The following is a 21,294-nucleotide window of genomic DNA, read 5'->3' as shown; positions in this document are numbered from 1 at the left end:
TTTTTTTGTTTTTTGTAGAGATGAGGTTTCACCATGTTGCCCAGGCTGGTCTCAAACTCCTGAGCTCAAGCAGTCTCTGCCTACCTCAGCCTCCCAAAGTCCTGGGATTGTAAACATGAGTCACTGCACCCAGCCTGGAAAATTTCTTAAACTCTGTGAACTTTTCCTTACCATCAAATAGGTCTGTAATTCCTACCTTGAGAGATTATAGCAAAGATGAAATGAAATCATGTATATTAAGTACCCAGCCTGTGATCTAGTTTACAGTAGTAGTATTACTACTTCTTCTCCTACTACCATTGCTATGATATGCTAGACTTGTGCTGTGTACTCTTGCCTACACTCTCTCATCCTTACAAGAAACCTCTGAGACAGACATTAATTTTTTCCATATAACCAATAAGGAAAGAGACTGAACTCATAGTTAACCATTTTTGAGGTTATTGCAACTCAGATCTGCCTCAGGCTGATGATAATGTTCTAAAGTTAGATTGTGGTGATAGTTGTACACTTCTGTGAATATACTAAAAACTATTGGGTTTTATACTACAATTAGTATGTGAATTAAATCTCAATAAAGATGTTTTTTAAAAAAGCGCCACTGCATTGATTGGAGTGTTGGTCACCTTTAATTTGCCTTTCTGTAGCCCAACCCATAACAGTCCTTAGGGCCCTACAGAAAGCACTTTGAAAGTCATGTTAATTTTTATCCCCATTTTTTAAAAAAAATTTTTGAGACAGAGTCTCGCTGTGTTGCCCAGGCAGGAGTGCAGTGGTGTAATCTCTGCTCACTGCTGCCTCCACCTCCTGGGTTCAAGTGATTCTCATGCCTCAGCTTCCAGAGTAGCTGGGACTACAGGCATGCATCACCACACCTGGCTAATGGTTTTGTTTTTAGTAGAGATGGGGTTTCGCTGTGTTGGCCAGGCTGGTCTCGAACTCTTGGCCTCCAGTAATTGGTCCGCCTTGGCCTCCCAAACTGTTGGGATTATAAGCGTGAGCACTGTGCCCGACCTCTATCTCCATTTCCCTTACCTCCAACTTTGATAGAGATGCAGTGGTGCTTTCAAGTCTGAAGAGTACCATGGTCACTGGAAGCATATCCCTGGTTAGCTAACTGACAGCGAGGTTACCTCATTTCCTGGGCAGGTATAGATGCCTTTTGAGGACATCAAACTGAAGAGTCCTGGAGCGTTCTCTTTTGGAGAATTTCTCCATCTCTCCCTCTTTTTCTTCCATCCCTTTTTTTCATAGTTAATACTGCTTTTGGTCCCTGGACCCAATTCTGAACATAATTTTCTTTCTTTCTTTCTTTTTTTTTTTTTGAGTCCGAGTCTCGCACTGTCTCCTGGGCTGCTGCAACCTCCACCTCCCAGGTTCAAGCCTCCCGAGTAGCTGGGATTATAGGTGCCTGCTACCACACCTGGCTAATTTTTTGTATTTTTAGTAGAGACAGAGTTTCACTATGGTGGCCAGGCTGATCTCAAACTCCTGACCTTGTGATCTGCTCACCTTGGCCCCCCGAAGTGCTGGGATTACAGGCATGAGCCACTGCACCCAGCCTGAACATAATTTTCTTTGCTTTCCCTGCACATAGCTTTGACAGCCTGGAGATACTGCTGCTGCTGCTTTTTCTCCTCCTCCTCCTCCTCCTCCTCTTTCTCTTTTCTTTTTATTTGCTTTTTGTTTTTTGAGATGGAATTTCACTCTTATTGCCCAGGCTGGAGTGCAGTGGTGCAATCTTAGCTCACTACAACCTCTGTCTCCTGGGTTCAAGTGATTCTCCTGCTTCAGCCTCCCGAGTAGCTGGGATTACAGGCATGTGCAACCATGCCTAGCTAATTTTTGTATTTTTAGTAGAGACAGGGTTTCACCATGTTAGTCAGGCTGGTCTTGAACTCCTGACCTCAAGTGATCCTCCTGCCTCAGCCTCCCAAAATGCTAGGACTAAAGGCGTGCGCCACTGCACCCAGGCTCTTTCTCCTTTCTTTCTTTCTTTCTTTTTTTTTTTTTGAGATAGAGTTTTGCTCTTGTTACCCAGGCTGGAGTGCAATGGCACGATCTCGGCTCACCGCAACCTCCGTCTCCTGGGTTCAAGCAATTCTCCTACCTCAGCCTCCCGAGTAGCTGGGACTACAGGCTGCGCCACCATGCCCAGCTAATTGTTGTATTTTTAGTAGAGACGGGGTTTCACCATGTTGACCAGGATGGTCTCGATCTCTTGACCTCGTGATCCACCCGCCTTGGCCTCCCAAAGTGCTGGGATTACAGGTGTGAGCAACTGCGCCCGGCCTCTTTCTCCTTTCTTAAAAAAATTTACTATATACAAATTAACTTCAGCATTGGTTTCTGATATATACATTGTGTTGCTACAGTAATTCTTTGACTTCAGTTTGGAGGCACCTCTCTGCTTTTTTTCTTTCTAGTTCTCTGCCTGTATCCTGGTGCAGTCATCATCTTATCTCCTATTTCATGGAACATTCTGACCCCCTGCTCTTAATTCAGGCAAAGCCCAGACCGAAGCCTGCTCAGGCGCTTTGGACAGAACAGACACTGTTGGCACCATGAATGACATCATTTTTCAGGTGAAACCTGCTCCTTAGGCTAAAGAAATGTCCTGATCTCATTCTTCCTTGTAAATACTTATAGGGTGGCTGTAGCATTCACCAACCAGTAGTGACTCATAATGAGTTTATAGGCCACAACTTCCACTGAGTTCAAGTTTTTTAGCCCTGCTTATGTATTCAGTCCTAACTTTTGTGAGTTTCTTATAATAACTTTAGAATAAACTATTTGGACTTTGACTTTTTAAAAGTCTAAGTATGAGCTTTAGAGTCTAACCTGAGTTCAAATCCAAACTTTGCAATGTACTAAGTATATGGTCAAGTGATTTGGAGACTCACACTTTCCTCTTACACTTTCCTCATCTATTAAGTAGAGATGGAAATAGGATGATACTCTTTTCCATTAACAAGCCCTAGGCTAGTGAGAGAGACAAATAAATAATAGCAGTGACAATAGCACATTTTAAGGGCTGTAATGGTAGTATGTACAGAGTCTGTGGGAGTTTCCGGAGGAATCAGGATGCAGTAATCTTATGTGTACTGGTGTAGCAGAAAACATATTGTCAGCCAGCACTCAGGCAAGGGTACCAGTTCCCAGACAACCTGTGCTACACATCAGCAAGAGTAGACATAGTTTGCAATCTGTCCCAGTGCCTTAGCCAGATACAAGATGAGGCAGCAGCTCCCCCAGATGGTACACCTCATGTTTCCAGAAAAACCCAGACAGTGGCTTGCTTTGACAGGGAAATTCTTTCTTACTAAGCAGGCTGTTGTTTTTCTTCCCCCTCTCTTTGTTGTTGAGTCTGCTTTGTCTATTCTGGATGGTAATCCTGTTGATGACAGGGATTAGATATATTTGTAAGACTTGTTTGTGTATGTGTCTATATATATATATATGTACATATCTGTATGTGCCTTTGTGTTTGTGTTTTTTTTTGTATGTGTGTATATACATCATTTTGTGCTTGTGTGGGTATGTGTCTTTCTGTATTTAGATGTATCTGTATGACAAGAAGTGAAGGGAGAGGAGGAACACTGAGCCAAGGAAGTAGGGGCTGAGAGAAAGCCCATAAATGAGGTTGAGGATCAAGGAGAAGGTTAGGGACAAAGGGTTTAGCCTGAAGTATAATACATAGGACCTGGAAGTAAAAGCAGAACCAGAAATGTAATCAGCAGCCCAAAGATGCTGTTAGTCTAGGCAGAATCTGGGCCCCACAAAGTGGTAGGCAGAATGCAGTTATCTAGTAACCAGGAATGGTCAAGCTAGCAGAGAGAGAAAAGCCATGCTTCAGGTATTAAAAACTTCTGACTCTTCCTGTCTAAGGAGGAATTGGCAGCTGGCTCCCAAGGCTCTGCTTCCCTTCAGACCTAACTGGTGTTTGTGTTTGTTTGACTATATATGTGTTTTTTCAAGTCCTTCTGTGCATGTCTGTATCTGCATATGTCTCACATTCACTTTACTTAAGGTTCGGTGAGTTTCCTTTCATTCATTCTTGTATTCTTCTCCTCACTTATAAATACCTCCTTTGAAATCTTTCTTACTTTTTTGATGTGCTCCTTGCCTTCCTCCTTTCTTTCTTTTGCAAACATATTTACTGTGTGTTTTGTGCTAGATGCTGAATATGCAAAGCATATCCATTTAAAGACTAATAAGATTAATTTTCTACCTACAAAGGTCTTACATATTACTGAGGCAGAAAAACATACATATTTAATCTTGATAGAAATTGTAAGAAGAGATGAGCTCTGTATGCTGTGGAAGTACAGAAAAGAGTTAACCTATCTGAGGATGACAGGAAAGACTACCCAGAAAAGGTGTTGCCTGATATGAATTTTGAGAGATAAATAGGGGTTTACATAGGAGGGGGCTGAGAATGATATATCATGTGGAGTAACAAGTATGATGTCCTTGGGAATCTGTGGTTCAGTGGTTCTTTTAACTTGAGCAAATGTAATACTGGGGCAGGGAAGGAGAGCTTGGGAATAAGATTAGAAAGGCTGGCTCTAGCCAGATTTGTGTGCCATAATGAGGAACTTGGATTTCATTCCAAAGATGATGAGCTAGAAGTAAACAGAGCTGGCCCTAATTCTGACTGAAGGTATGCCAGGAGCAGGTTTTGCAGAGGAGGTGAAGTTGGAACTTGGTTTTTAAGGATGAACAGGAGTTTACTAGATGAAGATAGGAAGAAGAGCATTCCAGGAAAGGGGAACTTAATGAGTAAGGCAGGAGGCAAAAAATATGGTAAGTTTGGGAGACATCAAGTAGGGAGGTATCTAGAGAATAGTTATTTCATCTATAAGATAGGGACACCAGTAACATATACCTTCAGTGGCTTATGTGGGGCTTGAAAAAGAGATTGATTTACAAAGAATCCTTTGTAAACCATAGAGCTGTGTGCAAATTTCTATAGTTTTTGTGTTATCAAGTTTCTTCTAATTTTTTGTCTGTCCCAACATGGATCAGGCCTTCTCAGGTATATATCCACATAGGCAAACACCTCAGTAGTTTGGCACTGACTGGATGAGAGGCATGCCCTCTTTCTTTCTTTCTTTTCTTTCTTTCTTTCTCTTTCTTTCTTTCTTTCTTTCTTTCTTTCTTTCTCTTTCTTTCTTTTTTTTTATTGTACTTTAGGTTTTGGGGTACATGTGCAGATCATGCAGGATTGTTGCATAGTTACACACATGACAATGTGGTTTACTGCCTCCATCCCCCTGTCACCTACATCTGGCATTTCTCCCCATGTTATCTCCCCACTCCCCTGCTGTCCCTCCCTTGGCCCCCTAACAGATCCCAGTGCGTGATGCTCCCCTACCTGTGTCCATGTGTTCTCATTGTTCATCACCCGCCTATGAGTGAGAACATGCAGTGTTTGATTTTCTGTTCTTGTGTCAGTTTGCTGAGAATGATGGTTTCCAGATTCATCCATGTCCCTACAAAGGATACAAACTCGTCATTTTTTATGGCTGCATAGTACTCCATGGTGTATATGTGCCACATTTTCCTTGTCCATTCTATTGTCAAAGGGCATTTGTGTTGGTTCCAGGTCTTTGCTATTGTAAACAGTGCCACTATGAACATACATGTGCATGTGTCTTTATAAAAGAATGATTTATAATCCTTTGGGTATATACCTAGTAATGAGATTGCTGGGTCAAATGGAATTTCTATTTCTAGGTCCTTGAGGAATCGCCACACTATCTTCCACAATGGTTGAACTAACTACCTTATACTCCCACCAACAGTGTAAAAGTGTTCCTATTTCTCCACATCCTCTCCAGCATCTGTTGTCTCCAGATTTTTTAATGATCGCCATTCTAACTGGAGTGAGATGGTATCTCAATGTGGTTTTGATTTGCATTTCTCTAATAATCAGTGATGATGAGCATTTTTTCATATGTTTGTTAGCTTCATATATGTCTTCTTTTGAAAAGTGTCTGTTTGTATCCTTCGCCCACTTTTGGATGGATTTGTTTTGTTTTTTTTTTTTTTTTTTGTAAATCTGTTTTAGTTCTTTGTAGATTCTGGATATTAGTCCTTTGTTAGATGGGTAGATTGCAAAAATTTTTTCCCATTCTGTTGGTTGCTGGTTCACTCTAATGATTGTTTCTTTTGCTGTACAGAATCTCTGGAGTTTAATTAGATCTCACTTGTCTATTTTGGCTTTTGTTGTCAGTGCTTTTGGTGTTTTAGTCATGAAGTCCTTGCCTATGCCTATGTCCTGAATGGTTTTGCCTAGGTTTTCTTCTAGAGTTTTATGGTGTTAGGTCTTATATTTAAGGCTTTAATACATCTGGAGTTAATTTTGGTGTGAGGTGTCAGGAAGGGATCCAGTTTCTGCTTTCTGCACACTGCTAGCCATTTTCCCAACACCATTTATTAAACAGGGAATCCTTTCCCCATTGCTTGTTTTTGTCAAAGATCAGATGGTTGTAGATGTGTGGTGTTGCCTCCAGGGCTTCTGTTCTGTTCCATTGGTCTATATCTCTGTTTTGGTTCCAGTACTATGCTGTTTTGATTACTGTAGCCTTGCAGTGTAGTTTGAAGTCAGGTAGCATGATGCCTCTGGCTTTGTTCTTTTGGCTTACGATTATCTTGGCTATGCGAGCTCTCTTTTGGTTCCATGTAAAGTTTAAGGTGGTTTTTTCCAGTTCTGTGAAGAAGGTCATTGGTAGCTTAATGGGGATAGCATTGAATCTGTAAATTACTTTGGGCAGTATGGCCATTTTCACGATATTGATTCTTCCTAACCATGAGCATGGAATGTTTCTACATCTGTTTGTGTCCTCTGTTATTTCCTTGAGCAGTGGTTTGTAGTTCTCCTTGAAGAGGTCCTTTACATCCTTTGTTAGTTATATTCCTAGGTATTTTATTCTCTTTGTAGCAGTTGTGAATGGGAGTTTGCTCATGATTTAACTCTCTGTCCGTTATTGGTATATAGGAATGCTTGTAATTTCTGCACATTGATTTTGTATCCTGAGACTTTGCTGAAGTTGCTTTTCAGTTTAAGGAGATTTTGGGCTGGGATGATAGAGTCTTCTAAATATACAATCATGTCTAGAGACAATTTGACTTCTTCCTTTCCTAATTGAATACCCTTTATTTATTTATTTTTTCTTGCCTAATTGCTCTGGCTAGAACTTCCAATACTATATTGAATGGGAGTGGTGAGAGAGGGCATCCTTGTCTAGTGCCGGATTTCAAAGGTAATGCTTCCAGGTTTTGCCCATTCAGTATCATATTGGCTGTAGGTTTGTCATAAATAGCTTTTATTGTTTTGAGATATGTTCCTTTGATACCTAGTTTATTGAGAATTTTTAGCATAAAGGGCTGTTGAATTCTGTCAAAGGCCTTCTCTGCATCTATTGAGATAATCATGTGGTTTTTGTCTTTGGTTCTGTTTATGTGGTGAATTACGTTTATAGACTTGCATATGTTGAACCAGCCTTGCATCCCCAGGATGAAGCCTACTTGATCGTGATGGATAAGCTTTTTGATATGCTGTTGCACTCGGTTTGCCAGTATTTTATTGAAGATTTTTGCATCTATGTTGATCATGGATATTGGCCTGAAGTTTTCTTTTTTTGTTGAGTCTGCCAGGTTTTGGTATCAGGATGATGTTGGTCTTATAAAATGATTTGGGAAGGATTCCGTCTTTTTGTATTGTTTGGAATAGTTTCAAGAAGGAGTGGTGCCAGCTCCTCTTTGTATGTCTGGTAGAATTCAGCTGTGAACCTGTCTGGACCTGGACTTTTTTTGGTTGGTAGGCTATTAATTGCTGCCTGAACTTCAGCCCTTGTTATTGGTCTATTCAAGGTTTCAACTTCTTCCTGGTTTAGGCTTGGGAGGGTGCAGGTGTCCAGGAATTTATTCATTTCTTCCAGGTTTACTGGTTTATGTGCATAAAATTATTTGTAGTAATCTCTGGTTGTATTTCTGTGGAATCAGTGGTGATATCCCCTTTATCATTTTTTATTGCATCTATTTAATTCTTCTCTCTTTTCTTGTTTATTAATCTGGCTAGTGGTCTGTCTATTTTGTTGATCCTTTCAAAAAATCAGCTCCTGTATTTATTGATTTTTTTGAAGGGTTTTTTGTGTCTCTGTCTCCTTCGGTTCTGCTCTGATCTTAGTTATTTCTTGTCTTCTTCTAGCTTTTGAGTTTTTTTGATGTTGCTCCTCTAGCTCTTTCAATTTTGACAATAGGGTATCAATTTTAGATCTTTCTTCATTTCTCATGTGGGCATTTATTGCTATAAATTTCCCTCTAGACACCGCTTTAAATGTGTCCCAGAGATTCTGGTACATTGTGTCTTTGTTCTTGTTGGTTTCGAAGAACATCTTCATTTCATTGTTTATCCAGTCGACATTCAGGAGCCAGTTGTTCAGTTTCCATGAAGCTGTGTGGTTCTGAGTTAGTTTCTTAATTCTGAGTTCTAATTTGATTGCCCTGTGGTCTGGGAGACTGTTTGTTATGATTTCCGTTCTTTTGCATTTGCTGAGGAGTGATTTACTTCCAATTGTGTGGTCAATTTTAGAGTAGGTGCAATGTGGTGCTGAAAAGAATATATTCTGTGGTTTTGGGGTGGAGATTTCTGTAGATGTCTATTAGGTCCACTTGGTCCAGATCTGAGTTCAAGTCCTGGATATCGTTGTTAATTTTCTGCCTTGTTGATCTGTCTAATATTGACAGTGGAGTGTTAAAGTCTCTCACTATTATTGTGTGGGAGTGTAAGTTTCTTTGTAAGTCATTAAGAACTTGCTTTATGTATCTGGGTGCTCCTGTATTGGGTGCGTATTTAGGATCATTAGCTCTTCTTGTTGTATTGATCCTTTACCATTATGTAATGCCCTTCTTTGTCTCTTTTGGTCTTTATTGGTTTAAAGTCCATTTTATCAGAGACTAAGATTGCAACTCCTGCTTTTTTTTGCTCTCCATTTGCTTGATAAATCTTCCTCCATCTCTTTATTTTGAGCCTATCTGTGTCCTTTCACCCGAGATGGGTTTCCTGAATACAGCACACTGATGGGTCTTGACTTTTTATCCAATTCGCCAGTCTACATGTTTTGATTGGGGCATTTAGCCCATTTACATTTAAGGTTAATATTGTTATGTGTGAATTTGATCCTGCCATTTGATGCCATCCGGATGTTTTGCCCGTTAGTCGATTCATTTTTTTCTTTGTGTCAATGGTCTTTACCATTTGGTAAGTTTTTGGAGTGGCTGGTACTGGTTGTTCCTTTCCTTGTTTAGTGCTTCCTTCAGGAGCTCTTGTAAGGCAGGCCTGGTGGTGATGAAATCTCTCAGCAATTGCTTGTCCATAAAGGATTTTCTTTCTTCTTTGCTTATGAAGCTTAGTTTTGCTGGATATGAAATTCTAGTTTGAAAGTTCTTTTCTTTAAGGATGTTGAATGTTGGTCCCCACTCTCTTCTGGATTATAGGGTTTCTGTGGAGAGATCCGCTGTGAGTCTGATGGGCTTCCCTTTGTGAGTAACTCGACCTTTTTCTCTGGCTGCCCTTAGCACTTTTTTTTCCCTTCATTTCAACCCTGGTGAATCTGATGATTATGTTCCTTGGGGTTGCTCTTCTTGAGGAATGTCTTTGTGGTGTTCTCTGTATTTCCTGGACTTGAATGGTGTCCAGGCTTGCTAGGCTGGGGAAGTTCTCCTGTATAATATCCTGAAGAGTGTTTTCCAGCTTGGATTCATTCTCTCTGTCACATTCTCTCTGGCTGCCCTTAGCATTTTTTTCCTTCATTTCAACTCTGGTGAATCTGACGATTATGTGCAGAGATGCTGGGCAGGTACTTTTAAGTCTGCTGCAGTGGAACTTGTAACTGCCTCTTTTCCCAGGTGCTCTGTCCTTGGAAGGTCGGCTTTATTTATAAGTTACTGTCGTGATGCTGCCTTTTTTCACAGATGCCCTGCCCCGCAGGGAGTAGTCTAGTCACAGTCTGCCAGCAGAGGTGTTGCTGAGCTGCACAGGCTCTGCCCAGCTGCTGTGTGAACTGCCTTGGTAGTGGCGGACTGCCTTGGTAGTGGTGGTCGCCCTTCCCCTCATTGAGCTGGACCATCCTGGGTCCAGCTGCACTTGCTGGGAAACTCTCAATCCAGAGCCTTTCGGATTGCTTGTTACATGGGGGTGGTACGCACCGAGCCAGATTGCCTGGCTCCCTGTCTCTGCCCCCTCCCTTTCAGTTGAATGGGCAGCTCTGTCTCCCTGGCATTCCAGGCGCCAGTTGAAATGGCTGCCCAGATTTGTGTGAGTTTCTGTGCGCCAACACGGCACTGGCTGAAACCACTGTGCTGAAAACTCTTGGTACTTTTCGGCCCGGGAATCTCCTGGTCTGTGGGCAGTGGAAATTTGTTTGGAAATGCGGTAGGCACTTACCCTCTGCGTTGTTCTTGCTGGGAACTGCACTCCGGAGCTGTTCCTATTTGACCATCTTGGATCCTCCCCACACCCTCCTTCATCTAGCCTCTTGGTATCTTGAGAAGAGAGAGGCAAGATTAGAAGTCTCTGGGAAGTCACTGGTAACATTAGAAGTTGCTGGGTCCCTTGACAAGGGGGATCATACTATTTATTCTTGTTTATCCTCAGCCACTAGGTTTCTCCTCAGGTAAACAGTATAAATAGTATAAGCCCCCTTGTCAAGGGGCCCTAGATTCACAATAGTCAAACACAAATGAAGCACTTTCTACATGTAGGCACTGTGAAGGACTGTGCCTTAAATAATCTCCTTTTCTCCACATTGTAACTGTGAGGTAGTTTGCATTTTACGGGCTCTAGGTGACATAGTGGTAAATGGCAGAAATGTGATTCAAGACATTATCTGTGAAAATCTTTTTCTTATATGACACGTCATAAGCTTTCTGACTTCTCTGAATGTTGAGCAAGCTGTGTGATCAGTTGAGAGTGGAAAACTTTGTGTGGTCCTAGGCAGTATGGGGATGGAGGAGTTGGAGAGAAAGTTGCTGGGCTCTGTCTTTGGGATTGAGTGATAGCACTTTCCTCCACATAGAACAGTGGTTCTTGCCTTGAAGGACAGACTCTCTTCTGTATATCTGTCTCTCACCTAGATGCTTTCAATATGTCTGATTAATCTGTGTGTCCTTAGTTGTCAGCACAAGACCTGTCACATAGTAACTACTCAGTAAATGGTGGCTAGGCAAATGAAAGAACAAATGCTGTTTAACAAAGGCTTCTGGAACTCCTAATACCTACACTACTTTTCTGCCTTCTCTTCTGTGTAGTTCAATAGGCTAATAGAATATTTCATCCTTAACACATACCTATACATGCACATACACACACACACGTGTGTGTATATATATATGTATATATTTTGTATTGCTCATTGACACATAAGCCTAAATCATCCCTCTTAGAATTGATTAGATGCCAGAAGCTTCTTGGGAGAGGCATGAGTTTGTTTTATTCTCTTGTATTCTTTGTCCATAAGCCTCTTCCCATACCCCCCATCACTGCCCAGAGGTGAGTGTCATTTGTAAGGAAGATGTGGTAAGCTCTGTTTTTGCCAAGTAGATTGAAGTGGGTGTTCTATTTTGCAAATGGAGTTCTAGAGGTTTTCCTGCTGTTGAATGTTTGGCTGGGTTTGTGATCCTCTCAGTGTGTTGGAAAACCATGCATAGGGATGGTAGCGTGAAGGAAAACCAAGCGGGGAATCAAAGTTGCCTTTTGTTCATGGGAATTGTTAAGGAGAGAGATTTCCCTAGCACCTGAAACCAGAGCAGAGGGTGGATTTGTTATATTTAGTCCAGGGATCAGCAAAGTGTTTTTTCATATAGCCTGCAAACTAAAAATGATTTTTATGTTTTTTCCTTTCATAATTGAGATTTTATTGGTTGAGGATCTGTACAGACATTTCAATTTGTAAACAGTTCTTAACATATGTACTGAAAATCTAAAAAGCCATGTATTGTAATTCTTTTTTAAAGTTATTTCAGTGACTTTCCAGCTTAAAATTTGGAAGCAAATTGTCCTTAACAGGCTATCAAGTATCAGTATCTTCACATGTTGATAAGCTGTTACATACGTCCCACCAATTCACAACTGAATAGCATATACACTACATATTCAAATTTTAAATCTTTCACAGCACAATAACAAAGTTATTAAGAAAACAGGACTACCACACCAAAGATGTTACAGAGTGTACACAATTCTGACAGAGAGAGCCATGATCAAGGAGTAGATGTCTTTAGGAAACAATTCTGCTAAAAAACAACTTGGGAATAGAAGTAATTTAAAATGCTTAAGACATTAAATGCAGGACTGACTCCGTATTGTCATTTAATATGGTTTGTATTATAGAATATAAAAACTAATCCCCCATCTATGCAATGTTAAGCTGACATCTGAGACAGTCAAAACCTCCCATAATTCAGCATCCCACACTATTTTGTGGTTGTACCAAAAAATAAACAACCATTGAATGATTTCACCTCTTAAAAAAAGAATTTATACTTAAAAAATGAGATGAGATGGGATTCCCTTCTTCTTAAAAATGTTTCTAGAGCTACTAAACAACTTGCATTTACAAAATAGTTGATAGAAATATTCCTCTAAATTGTACAAGAAGAGGGACAGGGACCACTGATAAGACATGGTATATGGTATTAATCAAACTTGGCTTCTTTCTCTCCTGCTTCATCAGAGGCTAGATTCTCCTCAGTTTTCATTTCCCCGTTTTCTGCAGATAAATGTTCTTTAGTTTCTTGGTTAGGCACTTCGGCCTGCTTTCCCTTTGCTCCCCTTTTTCCTTTTGTTTGCACTTTTTTGTCTGAAGATTTGTCCTTCGCTGCTGCCTTTTTTGGCTTCGCTTCCACTTTTGCAGGAGCAGGCTTAGCAGACAACCACGCCTATCTCCTCTTGGACTATTCCTTGGCAGCCTCTTTGGCGGAGCTAACCTTCCTTTTGGGCATCCTGGCGGCGCAATGAGAGCCTTTGCAAAGCTGGGCTGCCTGGTCACTGCTGCTCCTCCCACTGCCCGAGCTGCTGAGACCCACAGCAGGAGCAGTGGGAGAACCCTGATTTTTACATTTTTAAATAGTTTAGGGAGAAATCTCAAGAAGAATTTCAAGATGTGAAATTTATATGAAATTGAAATTTAACTGTCCATAAATAACGTTTTATTGGCATACAGCCACTCTCATTCATTTACATATTGTCTATTGCTGCTTTTACACAAGAATAGCAGAGTTGAGTAGTTGTGACAGAGACCATATGGATCACCAAGCCTAAAATATTTACTGTCTGACTCTTTACAGAAAAAGTTTTCTGGCCTCTAGTCTAATCTACCAATTAAAAAAAAAACAGCTTTACCGAGTGATAATTCACATTACTGTGCAATTCACCCATTTTTAGTATACAATTCAATGGGTTTTAGTATATTCACAGATATGTGCAACCACCACCTCAGTCAATTTAAAAACATTTTTGTCACTTCAAAAAGAAACCACGTACACATTAGCTATTGTTCTTCTCTCTCCCCATTACCCCCAGCCTAAGCAACCACGAATCTCCTTTCTCTTTCTGTAGATTTGCCTATTATGGACATTTCATGTAAATACAATCATATAATATGTAATCCATTATAACTGGCTCTTTTCACTTAGCATGTTTTCAAGGTGCATTCATGTTGTATCAGTACTGCCTGTATGTGTTTGTGTACATATATCTGTACTTTATTTCTTTTCATAGCCAAATAATATTCTGTTGCATGGACATACCATTTTTGTTTAGCCATTCATCAATTTATAGACATCTGGTTTGTTTCACCTTTTGGCTATTATGAATACTGCTGCTATAGACTTATGTATAAGTTTTTGTGTGGACATGTGCTTTGTGTTTTGTTTGGATGTATATTTTCATTTCTCTTGGGTATATAAATATTAATAGAATCGCTGGGTCATATGGTAACTGTGTTTACCTGTTTTAGGAACTGCCAGAGTGTTTTCCATATAAAAATGGTTCAAGTGGCTAAACTATTACATTCCTGCCAGCAGTGTATGAGGGAGCTTATCTTTCCACATGCTTATCAACACTTGTTATTCTCTGACTTTTTGATTACAGTCATCCTAGTTGGCATAATGTAATATCTCAGCATGATTTTGATTTACATTTCTCTGATGACTAATGACATCGAACATCTTTTCATGTGCTTAATGGTTATTTGCACATCTTCTTTAGAGAAATATTAGATCCTTTGATAATTTATTTTATTTTTATTAATATTTTAAAATATTTCCTTCTTAATTTTATATTCATGGGGTACATGTGCAGGTTTGTTACAAGGGTATATTGTGTGATGCTGAGGTTTTGGTTTCTGTTGATTTTCTTATGCAAATAGTGACCATAGCATCCAATAGGAATTTTTTTCAGTCCTTCTCCCTATCACCTCTCCTTTTGGAGACCCCAGTGTCTATTGTTCACATCTTTCTGTCTGTGTGTACCCGAGATTTAGCTCCCAATTTTAAGTGAGAACATGCCATTTCTGGTTTTCTGACTGCATTAATTCACATAGGATAATGGCCTCCAGTTGCATTCATATTGCTGCACAGGATTTTCATTCCTTTCCATGGTCAATATGTACCACATTATTTTCTTTTTTCTTTCTTTCTTTTTTTTTTTTTTTTTTTTGAGACAGGGTCTTGCTCTGTCACCTAGGCTGGAGTGCAGTGGGTGATTCTAACTCACTGCAGCCTCAATCTCCTGGGCTCAAGTGATCTTCCCACTTAAGCTTCCTGAGTAGCTAGAACTACAGGCATGTACCACTGTGCCTGGCTAATTTTTTTGTATTGTTTTGTAGATACAGGATTTTGTCATGTTTCCCAGACTGGTCTTGAACTCCTGAGCTCAAGGTATCCTCCCCTCTTGGCCTCCCAAAGTGCTGGGATTACAGGTGTGAGCCACTGTGCCAGGCCTGTACCACATGTTATTTATCCAGTCCACTGGATAAAGAATCTTGATGGGCATCTAGGTTGATTCCATGTCTTTGCTATTGTGAATAGTGCTACAATGAACATTAAGAGTGCACATGTCTTTTGAGTAGAATGATTTATTTTCCTTCGGGTATGTATACAGTAATGGAATTGCTGGGTTGAATGGTAGCTCTATTTTTAGTACTCTGAGAAATCTCAAAACTGCTTTCCACAGTGGCTGGAATGATTTACATTCCCATTAACTGTGTATAAGTGTTCCATTTTCTCTGCAACCTTGCCAACATCTTTTTTTTTTTTTACTTTTTAATAATAACTTTGTGGCCTGATACAGTGGCTGATGCCTGTAATCCCAGCATTTTGGGTGGTGGGTAGATTGTTTGAAGCCAGGAGTTTGAGACCAGCTGGGCTAACATGGTGAAACTTGCTGTCTATAAAACAATACAAAAATTAGCTGGTCATGGTGGTGTGTGCCTGTAATCCCAGCTACTTAGGAGGCTGAGACATGAGAATGGCTTGAACCTGGGAGGCAGAGGTTGCAGTGAGCTGAGATTGGGCCACTGCACTTCAGCCTGGGTGACAGAGTGAAACAAAAAAACAAGCAAACAATTTTGCCCATTTTTAAATTGGGTTGTCTTTTTGGTATTGAGTTGTTAAAGTTCTTTATATATTCTAGATACAAATCCCTTATGAGAGATGTGATTTGAAAATATTTTCTCCCATTCTGTTGGTTGTTTTTTCACTTTATGTGTCCTTTGAAGGACAGAAGTTTTTAATTTTGATGAAGTCCAGTTTATTTATTTTTTTGCTGTTGTTGCTGCTCATGATTTTGAGGTCATATCTAAGAAATCATTGCCAAATGCAAGGTCATGATGACTTACTCCTGTGTTTTCTTCTAAGAGTTTTAAAGGCATCTGAAGCTTAATGTGCACCAAGCTGGATTCTAAATATTATGTCGTCCAAACCTGCTGTATACACTGCCTTCCTCATCTCAGTTGAAGGCAAATTCATTGTTTCAATTGCCTAGGCAAAAAATATTCTAAACAATTCATGATTTTTCTCAACTTTACATTTATTGGTAAATCCTGTGGGTTCTTCCTTCAAAATATATACAAAATAAAATCATTTCTCACTGTCATTCCATTGCAGGCATCAAGGCTCCATAGTCTCCTAGCAGATAACCATGTCTACATTTGTTCTCAATGTAGCAGCTAGAGAGCTTTTTTGAAAAAAACATAAACCAGATCATTTCACTCCTCTGCTCAAAAGCTTGTGATAACTCCATTTTTTGTTTGGTGTGAAAGAGTCTCCACAAAAGTGGAGGCCCTCTGTGAGCTGGTCCTCACTTATCCTGATCTTCTCTCTGACTTGTATTCCCCTTGGTTACTCACTATAGCCACATTCTTGCTATTCCTTCATATTCTTTTGTATTCCTGCTTTAGGGCCTTGGTTCTAGCTCTTGCCCCTGCCTGGACTATTCTTTCCTTAGATATTTACTTTATGCCCTCATATTTCCGTATTAAATATACTTTGTGGCTGGCATGATGGCTCATGCCTGTAATCCCAGCACTTTGGGAGGCCAAGGCGGGCAGATCACTTGAGGTCAGGAGTTAGAGACCAGCATGGCCAACCTGGTGAAACCCGGTCTACTAAAAATACAAAATTACCTGGGCATGGTAGCATATGCCTGTGATCCCAGCTACTTGATGAGGCAGAAATGTTTGAATCCAGGAGGTGGAGGTTATGGTGAGCAGAGATTGTGCCACTGCACTCCAGCCTGGGTGACAGAGGGAGACTCTGTCTCAAAAAAACAACAAAACAAAACCCCCAAAAATATACTTTGTCATTTGTCATACTTCATCTTATCAAAGAGACCTTTCCCAGACCACTCTATTTAATAATGAAATCTGCACCTCTACTCCATTCCTGGCGCCCAGATCTTCATTATGAATCACTTTTAAATTAATATTTTTTAATTTTAAAGAACTTATCATCATCTGGATTTTATTATTTAATCACTTATTATTTTATTATTTATTGCCTAGAATATAAAGTTCATAAGGGAAAGGAATCTGTTTTGTTTACTGCTATATCTTCAGTACCTAGAACAGTACCTGGCTCAGTGTTGGTACTTTTTTGTATGGATTCAAAGTACTATCTGGGGTCATTTACTAGCCTTAAGCACTTTCTTCAGTATTTTTTTTGTAAGGTGTGTTAGTTAGCAATGAATTTTCTCAGTGTTTGTTTATCTGGAAATGTCTTTATTTTGCCTTCATTTTTTCATGAGAGTTTTGCTGGATGTAGAGTTCTTGGTTGACATCCCCCTTCTTCAATGAGCCCTTTGACCGTGTTATCCCTTTGTTTTCTGGCATCCATTATTTTGGTGAGAAGTTAACTGTTAATCTTACTGGGGTTCACGTGTATGATGAGTCATTTTTCTCTTGCTGCTTTCAAAGTTTTCTCATTGCCTTTGATGTTTAGCATTTTACTTAATGTGTCTATTTGTGGATCTCTTTGCATTTATTCCATTTGGAGTTTATTAGCTTTTCTTGATGGGTAGATTAATGTTTTTCAAAACACTTGGGAGATTTTTCAGCCATTACTTCTTTGAATACTTTTCCTTTTTCTTTTTTTTCTCTTCTTTTTGAGATAGTCTCACTCTGTCTCCAAAGCTGGAGTGCAGTGGCACAATCTCAGCTCACACCAACCTCTGCCTCCTGGGTTCAAGCGATTCTTGTGTCTCAGCCTCCCTGAGTAGCTGGGATCACAGGCGTGTGCCACCACACCCAGCCAATTTTTTTATTTTTAGTAGAGATGTGGTTTCACCATGTTGTCCAGGCTGGTTTTTAACTCCTGGCCTCAAGCGATCCACCCACCTTGTCCTCTCACAGGCATGAGCCTTCCTGCTTCTTTTTTGTTATCTTCCCCTTTTGGTATTCATATTATGCATACGTTGGTGTGATTAATGGTGTTCTACATTTCTCTGAGGCTCTATTGATTTTTCTTCATTCCATCTTCTCTGTTTTTAGGGTTGTATAATCTCTATCAGTCTCTCTTGAAGTTTGCTAATTCTTTCTTCTGCCAGTTCAGATCTACTATTTAGCCTCTCTCCTAATTTTCCATTTCATTTATTATACTTTTCAACTCCAGAACATCCATTTGGTTCTTTTTTTTAAAACAGCAATTTCTATCTCTTTATTGACATTCTTTATTTGATGTGACATTGACATCATGCATTCCTTTACGTCTTTAATCATGATTTTTTTTTTCAGTCTTGGACATATTTATAATGGCTAATACATAGTCTTTTTCTGTTAAATCTGACATCTGGTCCCTCTTACTGAAAGTTTCTGTTGCCTGCTTTTTTTCTGGTATATGGGTCACACTTTCCAGTTTCTTTGTATGTTTTGTTTGTTTGTTTTGAAGCAGAACACTTTCGATAATATATTGTAGCAACTTTGGGTACTTGTCTGATTCCTCCGGGGCCTATTATTATTTTCCTGTTTTTTTGTTTAATGACTGGCTAGACTGTTTAAGTGGTTGATCCCTCTCCTCCCACAGCAGGGTGAATCCTCTGATGTTGCTCCACAGAGGACTTTGGTAGGCCCACAGTCATCTTTGAATGATAATGGTTTGGGCAGAACTTTGACTATCTCTTTCCCTGGTGCCACATCCAGCTTTTTAGGTTCACTAATTGCCATCTGATTGTTCTGCTCTTTTCAACAGTGCCCTGAAGCATAAATTGCTTCCCAGACTAATCCAATTATGTTAGGGTTCCTTTGATGGCCTAGTTCCTGAGGTCAGTGTTTGAGATTTGTTCTTTTTTGATTTGTTTTGGAGACAAGAGTCCCACTCTTTCACCCAGGCTGCAGTGCAGTAGCATGATCATGGCTCACTGTAGCCTCACCCTCCTGGACTCCAGTGATCCTCCTACCTCAGCCACATGAGTAACTCGGACCACAGGTGTGTGCCACGACACCTGGCTTCCTTTTGTTTTTTTTTTGTTTTTTGTTTTTTTTTTTAGTGCTGGGATATATATGCAGGCCTGGCTAGTTTTTAAATTTTTTGTAGAGAAGGGGTCTCCCTATCTTGCCCAGGCTGGTAAAATTTGTTCTTACTCCAAGAGACTCCTCCCAGCTGTCTCTTTCCCTAGTTATCTCCATCAAATTCTCTAGTTTACAGTTTAGCGTATATCTCCAGTGAATCTACTATTTTTTTCCTTTTACCACAACTTCTACTATTTTGAGAATACCCTACCCTTAGTCTTGAACTTCTCTACACTCTGTTGAGATGAGATCATTTTCCCTGTGAAGAGATTAAGAGCTTTTTGTTTATAGCCTGCTTCCTCTGCCAGGCAAAATCCTTTAGTCATAGTTCTGGAGCTGGGGTGGGGGACAATGACATGCTTCTGAGTGACACCACCACTTTAGGAGCTGAGGACTTGGTAGAGGGGTGGCAGTAGCCTCAGGTCTTTTTGGCTTGCTTCTTCCAGATTGTAATCAGCATCTTATGAGCCAAGGCAATGCCAGTTGTGGCCCTAGTATTCTTAGTGGCACTGCATTCAAGGTAAAGCTCCTGTCCTATGAGTGGGGGCTAAGCGGGACAAAAGAGGCCCGCCTTTTAGTTGCAGTCACTTAGAACTTAGCCTCAGTAACAGGTAGCTGGCGGGGGAGGATCAGAAACGCTAATATCCTGCTCAGGACATTCCAGACAACTAACTCTTTAACAAGGAGCTTAAGAGAGAAGAAGGTCTGTGTTTTTAGCTGCATCAGTGTGGAGTGGAGTGTCTTGTCATTGAGTTGGGAGAGGCAAGGCAGGGAACAGGTCTTGGTTTACATACTGTGGACTCTGGCTGTTCTTAGTAGATTTTCTTAAACATCCGTTTCTTCATTGGCTGTATGCCTTTAAGACCATTTCCAGAAACTTTAAATGGTTGCTTTTGAAAAATGAGTTTCACCAGTTTTACTGCAGAGTGGGTCTGTGGAACTTCTCATGCTGTCACCAGAAGTCCCTTCTAACCCATCAATTTTGTAACTGTCCTTTCTCATAATGCATTCTCTCCAGTGCTAGTAGATGTGGCAGTATTGACCCCAATTAAGAAGATAATCTCTTGCCTCTGGGGAAATACTTTCTAATTAGTGACCTATTTCTGTCCTTCTTTCATAAAACAAAGGTTCCCCAGACAGTAGTCCTTGGCTAGCTTGAATACTTTGGTCCTGACAGTTTGTAAGACTGGAGAAGTTAGAGTTTCCGTCTTTGCCATTCTTGCCATTCTGGCAAGCTGAAACTTTTAATGCTGCCTCTAGGATTTGACCTGTATCATGTGCCTGATGTTTTGGTGAGGCATCAAGGATGATTCAATGATAAGAACTGAGCTTTATCATTTACCTCAGAGGGATTCTCTCTATCTACATATGTTCTAGGTGCTGGAAATAACGGAGTGAAAGAAAAGGTAATGTTGCTGCCTTTGAAGAAGTTCCCCTAGTAGTGGAGATAGCCATAAAACAGATAAGGACACTATAATTTATTAAGTGGATACTGTGAGGCACAGCGGCTTGCACCAGTAGTACCAGCTACTTGGGAGGCTGAGGTAGGAGAATTGTGTGAGCACAGAGTTTAAGTCCAGCCTTAGCAACATATCCAAACCCTGTCTTTAAAAAAATAAAATGTTAAGAGTGAACACTGTGATAGAGTTGCAGAAGAGGATGACCTAAGTCAGCTTTTCCCATGTTACAGTCACTGACACATAATCTGGATCTCAACAGATGACTAGGAGTGATAAGGAGAATATTTTAAATAAGGGAATAGCATGCACAAAGATATTGTACTGGTAAAAAGCCTGGTACCTTCAGAGAGTTTTAAGTAATTCATTATCATAGGGAATGGGAGGAAGTGGTAATTGATACATTGAGGAAGACCAGCCCATAGAGGAGGGAGGGTCTTGCATAAAGTTGTGAAGCTTTGATTTGAAATGGAGTTAAAGCTTTCAAAGTATCATAGAGTAAAACAGAAAGGACCTTAGAGGTTAGTAGACTGCAATGTCTTGTCTTAACTATCTCCATTCCTGACCTCTTGACACATGAACTTTGTATACCAAGCACTTAGAAAATATCCATTTTCTACCTCCTCTGTAGGTCTTCCTTACATATGAGGGATCAGCATCACTGTAATAATGGGCCCTAGGATTGTACATTCTTAGTATCTTTATATTCTTCTTAAAACATATTACATACACAAAGACAGGAGAGCTTATTTTGTGCCAGGCACTAT

The 21,294-nt window shown here is 40.1% G+C and overlaps 1 protein-coding gene and 1 pseudogene across 6 annotated transcripts in view; one reads left to right on the top strand and one right to left on the bottom strand.

Annotated features, from left to right (window-relative positions):
- The window catches only part of STIM1 (stromal interaction molecule 1), a 251,042-nt gene that overhangs the window by 148,165 nt on the left and 81,583 nt on the right, over positions 1-21,294 (top strand). The window lies entirely within an intron of this gene.
- On the bottom strand, positions 12,703-13,008 carry LOC105720367 (non-histone chromosomal protein HMG-14-like; annotated as a pseudogene).

Source organism: Aotus nancymaae, unplaced genomic scaffold (assembly GCF_030222135.1).
Source record: "Aotus nancymaae isolate 86718 unplaced genomic scaffold, 86718_ANA_hifiasm-v0.15.2.pri h1tg000059l, whole genome shotgun sequence".
In the NCBI taxonomy this organism is placed as follows: Eukaryota; Metazoa; Chordata; class Mammalia; order Primates; family Aotidae; genus Aotus; species Aotus nancymaae.
The sequence above is the reverse complement of the archived record's forward strand: the minus strand, read 5'-3'. Positions and strand labels throughout refer to the sequence as shown.